The 10127-nt window shown below is 35.8% G+C and overlaps 1 pseudogene; it reads right to left on the reverse strand.

The window, feature by feature from the left end:
- Positions 1–6273: 6273 nt before the first annotated feature.
- Positions 6274–8230, reverse strand: LOC143675857 (large ribosomal subunit protein eL43 pseudogene; annotated as a pseudogene).
- Positions 8231–10127: the final 1897 nt, after the last annotated feature.

The raw sequence follows: 10127 nt of genomic DNA on the forward strand, positions 1-10127 counted from the left end.
TCTCAAACAACGAGTGGGTCAAAGAAGAAATTGCAAGAGAAATTAGTAAATACCTCGAGGCAAATGAAAATGAAAACACAACATATCAAAACTTATGGGATGCAGCAAAGGCAGTGCTAAGAGGGAAATTTATTGCCCTAAATGCCTATATCAGAAAAGAAGAAGAGGCAAAAATGAAGGAATTAACTGTCCACTTGGAAGAACTGGAGAAAGAACAGCAAACTAACCCCAAAGCAAGCAAAAGGAAAGAAATAACAAAGATCAGAGCAGAAATAAATGAAATTGAAAACAATAGAGAAAATCAATAAGACCAGAAGTTGGTTCTATGAGAAAATCAATAAGATTGATGGGCCCTTATCAAGATTGACAAAAAGAAGAAGAGAGAGGATGCAAATAAATAAGATCAGAAATGGAAGAGGAGACATAACTACTGACCTCACAGAAATAAAGGAGGTAATAACAGGATACTATGAACAACTTTACGCTAATAAATACAACAATTTAGATGAAATGGACGGGTTCCTGGAAAGACATGAACAACCAACTTTGACTCAAGAAGACATAGATGACCTCAACAAACCAATCACAAGTAAAGAAATTGAATTAGTCATTCAAAATCTTCCTAAAAAGAAAAGTCCAGGACCAGATGGCTTCACATGTGAATTCTACCAAACGTTCCAGAAAGAATTAGTACCAACTCTCCTCAAACTCTTCAAAAAAATTGAATTGGAGGGAAAACTACCTAATTCATTCTATGAAGCCAACATCACCCTCATACCAAAACCAGGCAAAGATACTACAAAAAAAGAAAACTACAGACCAATATCTCTAATGAATATAGATGCAAAAATCCTCAATAAAATCCTAGCAAATCGTATCTAACAACACATTAAAAGAATTATACATCATGACCAAGTAGGATTCATCCCAGGTATGCAAGGATGGTTCAACATAAGAAAATCAATTAATGTAATACACCATATCAACAAATCAAAGCAGAAAAATCACATGATCATCTCAATAGATGCAGAGAAGGCATTTGACAAGATTCAACATCCTTTCCTGTTGAAAACACTTCAAAAGATAGGAATACAAGGGAACTTCCTTAAAATGATAGAGGGAATATATGAAAAACCCACAGCTAATATTATCCTCAATGGGGAAAAATTGAAAACTTTCCCCCTAAGATCAGGAACAAGACAAGGATGTCCACTATCACCACTATTATTCAACATTGTGTTGGAGGTTCTAGCCAGAGCAATTAGACAAGCAAAAGAAATACAAGGCATCAAAATAGGAAAGGAAGAAGTAAAACTATCACTGTTTGCAGACGATATGATACTATACATCGAAAACCCGGAAAAATTCACAACAAAACTACTAGAGCTAATAAATGAGTACAGCAAAGTAGCAGGTTACAAGATCATCATTCAAAAATCTGTAGCATTTCTATACACTAGTAATGAACAAGCTGAGGGGGAAATCAAGAAACGAATCCCATTTACAATTGCAACTAAAAGAATAAAATACCTAGGAATAAATTTAACTAAAGAGACAAAAAAACCTATATAAAGAAAACTACAAAAAACTGTTAAAAGAAATCACAGAAGACCTAAATAGATGGAAGGGCATACCGTGTTCATGGATTGGAAGACTAAATATAGTTAAGATGTCAATCCTACCTAAACTGATTTACAGATTCAATGCAATACCAATCAAAATCCCAATAACTTATTTTTCAGAAATAGAAAAACCAATAAGCAAATTTATCTGGAAGGGCAGGGTGCCCCGAATTGCTAAAAACATCTTGAGGGAAAAAAATGAAGCTGGAGGTCTCACGCTGCCTGACTTTAATGCATATTATGAAGCCACAGTGGTCAAAACAGCATGGTATTGGCATAAAGATAGATATATCGACCAATGGAATCGAATAGAGTGCTCAGATATAGACCCTCTCATCTATGGACATTTGATCTTTGATAAGGCAGTCAAGCCAACTCACCTGGGACAGAACAGTCTCTTCAATAAATGGTGCCTAGAGAACTGGATATCCATATCCAAAAGAATGAAAGAAGACCCATCTCTCACACCCTATACAAAAGTTAACTCAAAATGGATCAAAGATCTAAACATTAGGTCTAAGACCATAAAACAGTTAGAGGAAAATGTTGGGAGATATCTTATGGATCTTACAATTGGAGGCGGTTTTATGGACCTTAAACCTAAAGCAAGAGCACTGAAGAAGGAAATAAATAAATGGGAGCTCCTCAAAATTAAACACTTTTGTGCATCAAAGAACTTCATCAAGAAAGTAGAAAGACAGCCTACACAATGGGAGACAATATTTGGAAATGACATATCAGATAAAGGTCTAGTATCCAGAATTTATAAAGAGATTGTTCATCTCAACAACAACAAAAAGACAGCCAACCCAATTACAAAATGGGAAAAAGACTTGAACAGACACCTCTCAGAAGAGGAAATACAAATGGCCAAAAGGCACATGAAGAGATGCTCAATGTCCCTGGCCATTAGAGAAATGCAAATCAAAACCACAATGAGATATCATCTCACACCCACCAGAATGGCTATTATCAACAAAACAGAAAATGACAAGTGCTGGAGAGGATGCAGAGAAAGAGGCACACTTATCCACTGTTGGTGGGAATGTCAAATGGTGCAACCACTGTGGAAGGCAGTTTGGCGGTTCCTCAAAAAGCTGAATATAGAATTGCCATACGACCCAGCAATACCATTGCTGGGTATTTACTCAAAGGACTTAAGGGCAAAGACACAAACGGACATTTGCACAACAATGTTTATAGCAGCATTATTTACAATTGCAAAGAGATGGAAACAGCCGAAATCTCCATCAACAGAAGAGTGACTAAACAAACTGTGGTATATACATACGATGGAATACTATGCAGCTTTAAGACAAGATAAACTTATGAAGCATGTAATAACATGGATGGACCTAGAGAACATTATGCTGAGTGAGTCTAGCCAAAAACTAAAGGACAAATACTGTATGGTCCCACTGATGTGAACAGACATTCGAGAATAAATTTGGAATATGTCATTGGTAACAGAGTCCAGCAGGAGGTAGAAACAGGGTAAGATAATGGGCAATTGGAGTTGGAGGGATACAGACGGTGTAACAGGATTAGATACAAAAACTCAAAAATGGACAGCACATTAATACCTAATTGTAAATTAATCATGTTAAAACACTGAATGAAGCTGCATCTGAGCTATAGGTTTTTGTTTTGTTTTGTTTTGTTTTGTTTTGATTTTACTATTATCACTTTTATTTTTTTCTCTATATTAACATTCTATATCTTTTTCGTTTATGTTGCTAGTTCTTCTAAACTGATGCAAATGTACTAAGAAATGATGATCATGCATCTATGTGAGGATGTTAACAATTACTGATTGCATATGTAGAATGGTATGATTTATAAATGTTGGGTTAATTTCTTTTTTTCCGTTAATTAAAAAAAAAAAAAAGAGAAGGGGTAATTGGAGCTGAAGGGATACAGACTGTACAACGGGACTGGATATAAAAACTCAGAAATGAACAGCACAATACTGCCCAATTGTAATGCAATTATGTTAAAACACTGAATGAAGATGCATGTGAGGTATAGGTTTTTTTTTTTCTTTCTATTATTGTTTTAATTCTTATTCTGTTGTCTTTCTATTTCTTTTTCTAAATCGATGCAAATGTACTAAGAAATGATGAATATGCAACTATGTGATGTTATTAAGAATTACTGATTGTACATGTAGAATGGAATGATTTCTAATTGTTTTGTTAATTCTTTTTTTAATTAATAAAAAAACAAACAACAAAAAAAAAAAACAGCTCTCCCAACATGTGATATCCTCCATCCTATTTACTGGCCTTCCATAATTCTGATACAAGAAGACAATTCATTTCTTTTTTAAATGTGTGTCTATATTACTTGGATTTTTCTTATTTTTAACAACTTAAGATCTGTCCCTACCAACTGGACAAAAGACAAACACTAGAAAAGACCATTCCACAGTTAACAATGAAAATTCAATAGTAGCCCATAGGATCTGAGAGGGACTCTATGATACCACAGTTCTAATATTTAAAAATTCATAAGAATCAATCTTGATCTTGTTGATAGTACAAATTGCTAGACTGCACACCAGAGATACTGATTAATTATATAAAGAAGAGGACCTAGGAATTTATATTTTGAGTGTCAGCCAGCTTACTCTAACAGAGATTGTTTCAGATCTACCTCTCAGAAGTACAGCTGTAGTCTAAAGAATCAAGAGATGTGTGCCTCTATCTGGGCTTTGTCACAATTTGACCATACGGCATTGGGAAAGGTGAATGTCCTAATTGGATCTCAGTTTCATATCTGATTGATTTTCAGATGTTCTTTCCAGTTCCATTATTCTATTATTGTGTAAATATATAGTCAACATATGTTGAATGCAAAAGGAAAGGGTTCCAGATAAATATAGTAAAGCTAAAATAATTAAGAACGAGACTAACAATTAGAAGGTAAATGGGAGAGAGGTAAAGAAGGAGGAAAGTAGAATCTTTCTTATTCATCAGCTTGGATTCAAGGCAGCATCATGAACAATTAATATAATTGCATTTTGCTGGTTCATCAGAGAAACCTGAACTATCATGGGCTATTGATATGCTTTAATACTTTTTTCCCCAGGTTGCTCCTACACTGAAGATCTGCCAAGCTATATGGAAAGAATATCCTGATTCAGGGATGCACAGATTCATCCCAACACAAATAATATGAGTTTCTGCAATGGGAAGAGTTAAGGGTGTTGCTTCAGGATGTTAGAGAGTCCCTTGGCAAAGTAGACCAAATTTCCTTGAGATAAATTCATCTCATTCAGTGTCCCTGGACATGGTTTTAAGAAAATTCTAGTCATGACCCTGATAACTTTTTATAGCACATAGAAATGACCTCTGAATTATGAAAATGAGTTATTACCTCTTGTCCTGAATAGCATGCGCAAGTCTCCTGTTGTCTTCAGAGACAGCTGCTTGCATACAGTGGAAATGAGACATTTTTATGAAATAATTATCTTCAGAATAACTTTGAAAATTTATGAAATTAAATGCTATTTATTCATTAAAATTTGAAAACCAGAAATATCTCTCCATCTGCCTTTGATGAAATCAGCCCTTTATTCCATTTAATATCACCACAAATTAGTCTGCTTGCTTTCAAAGCTTTTTCATGCTCTCCATTTCCTTTAACTCTTAAAAGCAACGTGCACTCTCGCTTGAAGACAATGCTCTCTGCTGATGAAACAACCACAAATTACAGAAAGACAATATGAGAGACTTTAATAAGCTGAATAGAAGTATTTACAATACACATATATCAGTTTGCCTGAACAATTCTGCTTAGATTTCATATTTAACTTTCTATGGTTGGTTTGTTGGAAATCCTAAGAGAATAATACTATTTTGTAGCTTCAGTTGATTGCTATTATACTCTGTTATGAACTGTATATTCTTCATTTAGTTATGCAAAACAGTATTTTTTCTTTTTTATAATGGGAAAAATCTCTTTTGTACTGTGTTCAGAATGAAAGTTAATATTAACATTGTTCTCCTCTGGATTAGTAAAATGATTTTCAATAACTTTAACCAACTGTGGAGAAAAATGATGTTGAAATAAATGGACACAATCTGGGTGTAAGTTCTGAAAGTGTTTAGTTGATCATTATCTACAATGAAAGCGTTTTTTAAATTAATTTTCAAATGTAAATACTTTCACCATAAGAAAACCAATCTTCTAAAATCAAGTCAGTTGTGTTTTTTTTTTACTAATTTCTGTTAGATAAAAATGGGCACTGCTCACATAGTCCTGGAGTTTATTTCTAATAAATGAAATTATTTGGATCAGACTGTACTTTTAAGCAGGCCTCATCTACATTTCCTTTATGGAACTGGGTTGATTTCATTGCCAATGTTTTGTTTGGTTTGGTTTCCAACAGATGAATGTCAAAACCACTAGTTAGTGAAGCACTGTCATGGTTTGCTTTGCTTCCTTCTCGTTCCCTAAGTGTCAGTTGTAAGGTTTTAATTTTACCACCTTTTTCCCAGATAAATTTAAACCCCTTAAGCAATCATAATAGTTGGTAGTTCTCTATTTTAACAAAATGTGAGGTCTAAGAAAGGCATTGAATAGCCTAGAATTATGCATTTATTCTAAGCCTTTGTACTTATGTTGTTATAAGTGTCTTCTCATTCTACTAGGCATGTCTACCAAATTCCTTTATTTTCCTGAGCTTTGTCCTATAAAATATATCAAATGCACACATATATGAATATATACACACACATACATACATATGTGAGTTTATGTGATGGCCAATAAAAAAGTGAATGCCTTATAATCACCAAGGATGAGAATCAGCTATGATGCCTATAGTTGCTAAAGACAGTATAAGTAATAAGCCAAATGTAATAGGAAAACCATATAGTCATATTCAAGATAATTTAGTGTCTTTATTTGCCAACCTTATAGATGGGGATAATTATTGTTACTCTTTCACTGTTTTGTGTTTAGATAACTATATTATAGCATAACTATTTTTACAGTCTCAATACATTTTTCGTAGAGCCTTAATCACTTATCTATTTGTTGATATGGTTTTAAATTTGGATTGAGTTTTAAATCAAGTATATGTTATATACTTACGTTAGTTGGAATATTTTGAGCAGAAGTTATAGAAACTAACACAAGCTATATTAAACAGAACAGGGAATTTATGATAAGAATGTGGGTAGCTTATGAGACCAGAGAGAAAGAAACAGACTATACTTATTTTAATTCCACATTTCTGGAAGAGAAAATTTCATAATCCCAGAGGTGACCAAATGGCTGCCTTCCAATCCTAGGCGACTAGTGGTAGTGATCACAGAGTAAAATGTTGCGGTGAGAGGCCCATCTCTGTGAGTGAGGGGGCAGATTTTCAGTGGAGTAAGATACTCTAAGAGTAACCTATCATGGTGCAATGAGACTTGTTAGAGCAGTGTCTCCTGTGGTATTTCTGGCCAATTACATTTCCAATCAGCCACTTAACTATCTGAAATTCTACCATTTTTTCTTTTTGATCAAACAGGTAAGATTTTCTTGGTATTTTTAAATCTAGAGTTAATTCCGGTACAATTTGGCAATTTCTTCCTTAGCTAGGAGCTAAAGAGAATATCCCAGAAAAGTGTAAATGGAGAGATTTAAGGAAATGAAATTTGTCTTTGCATTGGAAAGATAGATAGGTTAATGCTATTGCTAAAATTTTCTGAGCACATACTGGCACTGACCATGCAAAGAACTTTCTATTAATTATCTCATTAAACACTCATGCCAAGTTATGCAGTAGGGTTTTACATAAATAAGCCCATTGTTTTATAGGTTAGGGATGTTTCAAATTGCGGCACTTCTACTGGTCTTTCAAATCCTTCAGACTTTACTGTGACTACAGAGGTGGTGTTGTAGGTCCAGGCACCACCAGCCACTGTTTTCATTCAGGAATTGTGGGAAACTGCTTATGGCACCGGCAGTGTGCCAGCCATCTTGTGGTCTGACGCCATCTTAGGTACTAACTCAAGTTAAGTTTCTATTTCCTCACTTCTGCTCTGCCCTTCCCCAAAATCAGCTGACCAGCCTTGGCTAATCTGCCTTTCCCAACTTAGTCTCTGCGGGTTGGTTGCTTAACCACAGGGTAATGCCCAACCTCTGCTAATGCCCGATACAAGTCACCTCCCCTTTTCTTGCTGTATAAATACCCTGGATTCGCCCTCAATAAACAAGACTTGATCAGAATCCTGTCTTGTCTCCATTCTCTGTGTCTCTTGTCCCATCCATTCTCACTCCCTCCCTCAGGTCCAGGTTCGTCTGTCCCGTGGGATGGGACAAGGAATCACAGTGCCAGCTCCCTGCTGCTCTTTTCTCCATTTTGGTTTTGCCACAAAAGGTGGAATTGTCCTTGGCATGCTGGTCCATTTCAGTTTTATTCACCATTTTCCTGAGAGACGCATCCTGAAGGGTCTGTACTTACTGACAATTCTGACCTTCTTGGTGCATTTAGCAATGCAGCTACAAACTAGTTCTGAGCCCAGAGAGTGCAATAGATTTTTATTACTATTTTTATCTTTCAGAACAGGAAACAGTAGCACAGAAAGGTTAAGTAACTTACTCAAGTTCATATAGCTAGTAAGTGGTGAAGCCGGGAAAATCGTATTTCAGTAATATAGAAAACTAGATGATACCTGGAGGCTAAATGTTATCTCATGAGAGAAAAATATATTTTTAGTGAAATAAAGAAAGATGAAGATCAGTAAACTTCTCTTTCTCTCTTTTTTTTTTTTCCTGGGATTCTGAGGGCCAGACTCCAATATTGTGGAAATTGTTTGTTGCTAGAAAGTCACAGGCACCTGTTAAACAGCCATCACCCAGACCTTACCTACCCCTCTTCCTTCTCTGAGAAAGCAATAAACACACACTATCTAGACATCTTCTGTCCTTCTGCTACCCCCACCTCCTTTACTGTTCCATGCCCCTCCACAATGGGGGGGGAGATGAGTCTAATGAAAAGGCCCAGCCAGTCTTAAACTTAGGAATAACCAGCCCCAGGTGTTTATCAGAACAGGAATTGCAAATGGCGGTGACCCTCCCCTTAAGATGGATAAAATTGCACCCAAACATTGTAGATTCATCTCTCTTCTCCAGCACCAAGTAGGGCAAGCCAAGCTGCCATCTATGGACCCCAACCTGGTTTGGCAACCCCTGGAAACCATCCATGATGGGGCTACTTTGACCTGTTCTTTTGCACTCTTGGTACTAAGTGACAAAGAGATTATTTGTCCTTTCTGGACTCTTAATTCTGTGCAAATAATAAAGGGATCATTTGCTAAAAGTTCTTGCTGTGCTCCGAACCTGTGTTCCCACAGTGCAACTTGCTCCACAATTGTGGTATGGTTCTTTGTACTTTATTAATTTATTTCATTTTATTATCCTCAAAGGAGGCTCTCCTGACTTAGTATTTCCCCTATCTCACCTACCCCAATGCAGTGATGTCACTTATTCATCTTCCATGGGTCCACACTGTTAGGTGGTAAAGACCATGTCTATCTTACTAGCAGATTAATTCTCTGCAATTGGCACAGCCTGAGCCTGCATGGGCACTCTGTGTTTGTTGAAAGAAGGAATAGATAAAATGATTCTTTGCTGCTTTAAAAAATCAGTGGTTTCATGTTTCTTTTAGAATATAATTCAAACTCATTACTATGGCCATTGAGGTTTTCCAAATGACTGTGCAACCTACCTCATCTCTCACTATTCACTTTCTTCCCACCTTGTGCACAATATAACCAGAGGCTCTCAATTCCCAATTCCCTCGTCTCCAACAACATGCAAGACAGTTGACATTCATGGGCATGACACACTTCGATGGGCATGTGCTCTGGCACAGATAGGGAGAGTGATTTATTTACAGTTCCAGGGCACCAGCTGTAATTCCATCCCTTTGTCTCCTACTCAGGAAATCTCATCAGAATACTAGTGAGTGGAACTGACACTAGTGAACATTTTCAATCCACTTTAACTTATATTAATTTTAAAAATTAGCAGATCTTGCTGTACCTTGTGTATTATTTGTAAGAAGTATTTTATGAAACACCATCACATTGCAACTCTGTGGTTGAGAGCCATTTTTAATAATAAAAGTTAATACTGACATTTGCCTTCCAAATATTGGGCACTCTGTTAAATATTTTAGATGTACTAAACTTTCTGACAGTCTTGAAGATTAAATGCCTTTATTTATCTCATATTATAGAAGAGAAAATTGAGGTGCAAAGAGCCTACGTAACTTACCTAAGGTCACACAAATAATAAGTTTCATGGATTTTTCCATTAGAAATTGTTTTAAAGTACTGAAGATGTTTATCAAACCATCCACCTTTCTCTATCTGCCACCCGCATTTCTTGCCTTGAGGGTTTATACCTAACACACACACATACAATTTCAGGGTCTTCAGTACAAATCATTTACTTTTTATTTCTATGGAATAACTATGGTATTTTTGGTAAAGTAGATATGAT

This window comes from Tamandua tetradactyla, chromosome 3, assembly GCF_023851605.1.
Source record: "Tamandua tetradactyla isolate mTamTet1 chromosome 3, mTamTet1.pri, whole genome shotgun sequence".
Lineage (NCBI taxonomy): Eukaryota > Metazoa > Chordata > Mammalia > Pilosa > Myrmecophagidae > Tamandua > Tamandua tetradactyla.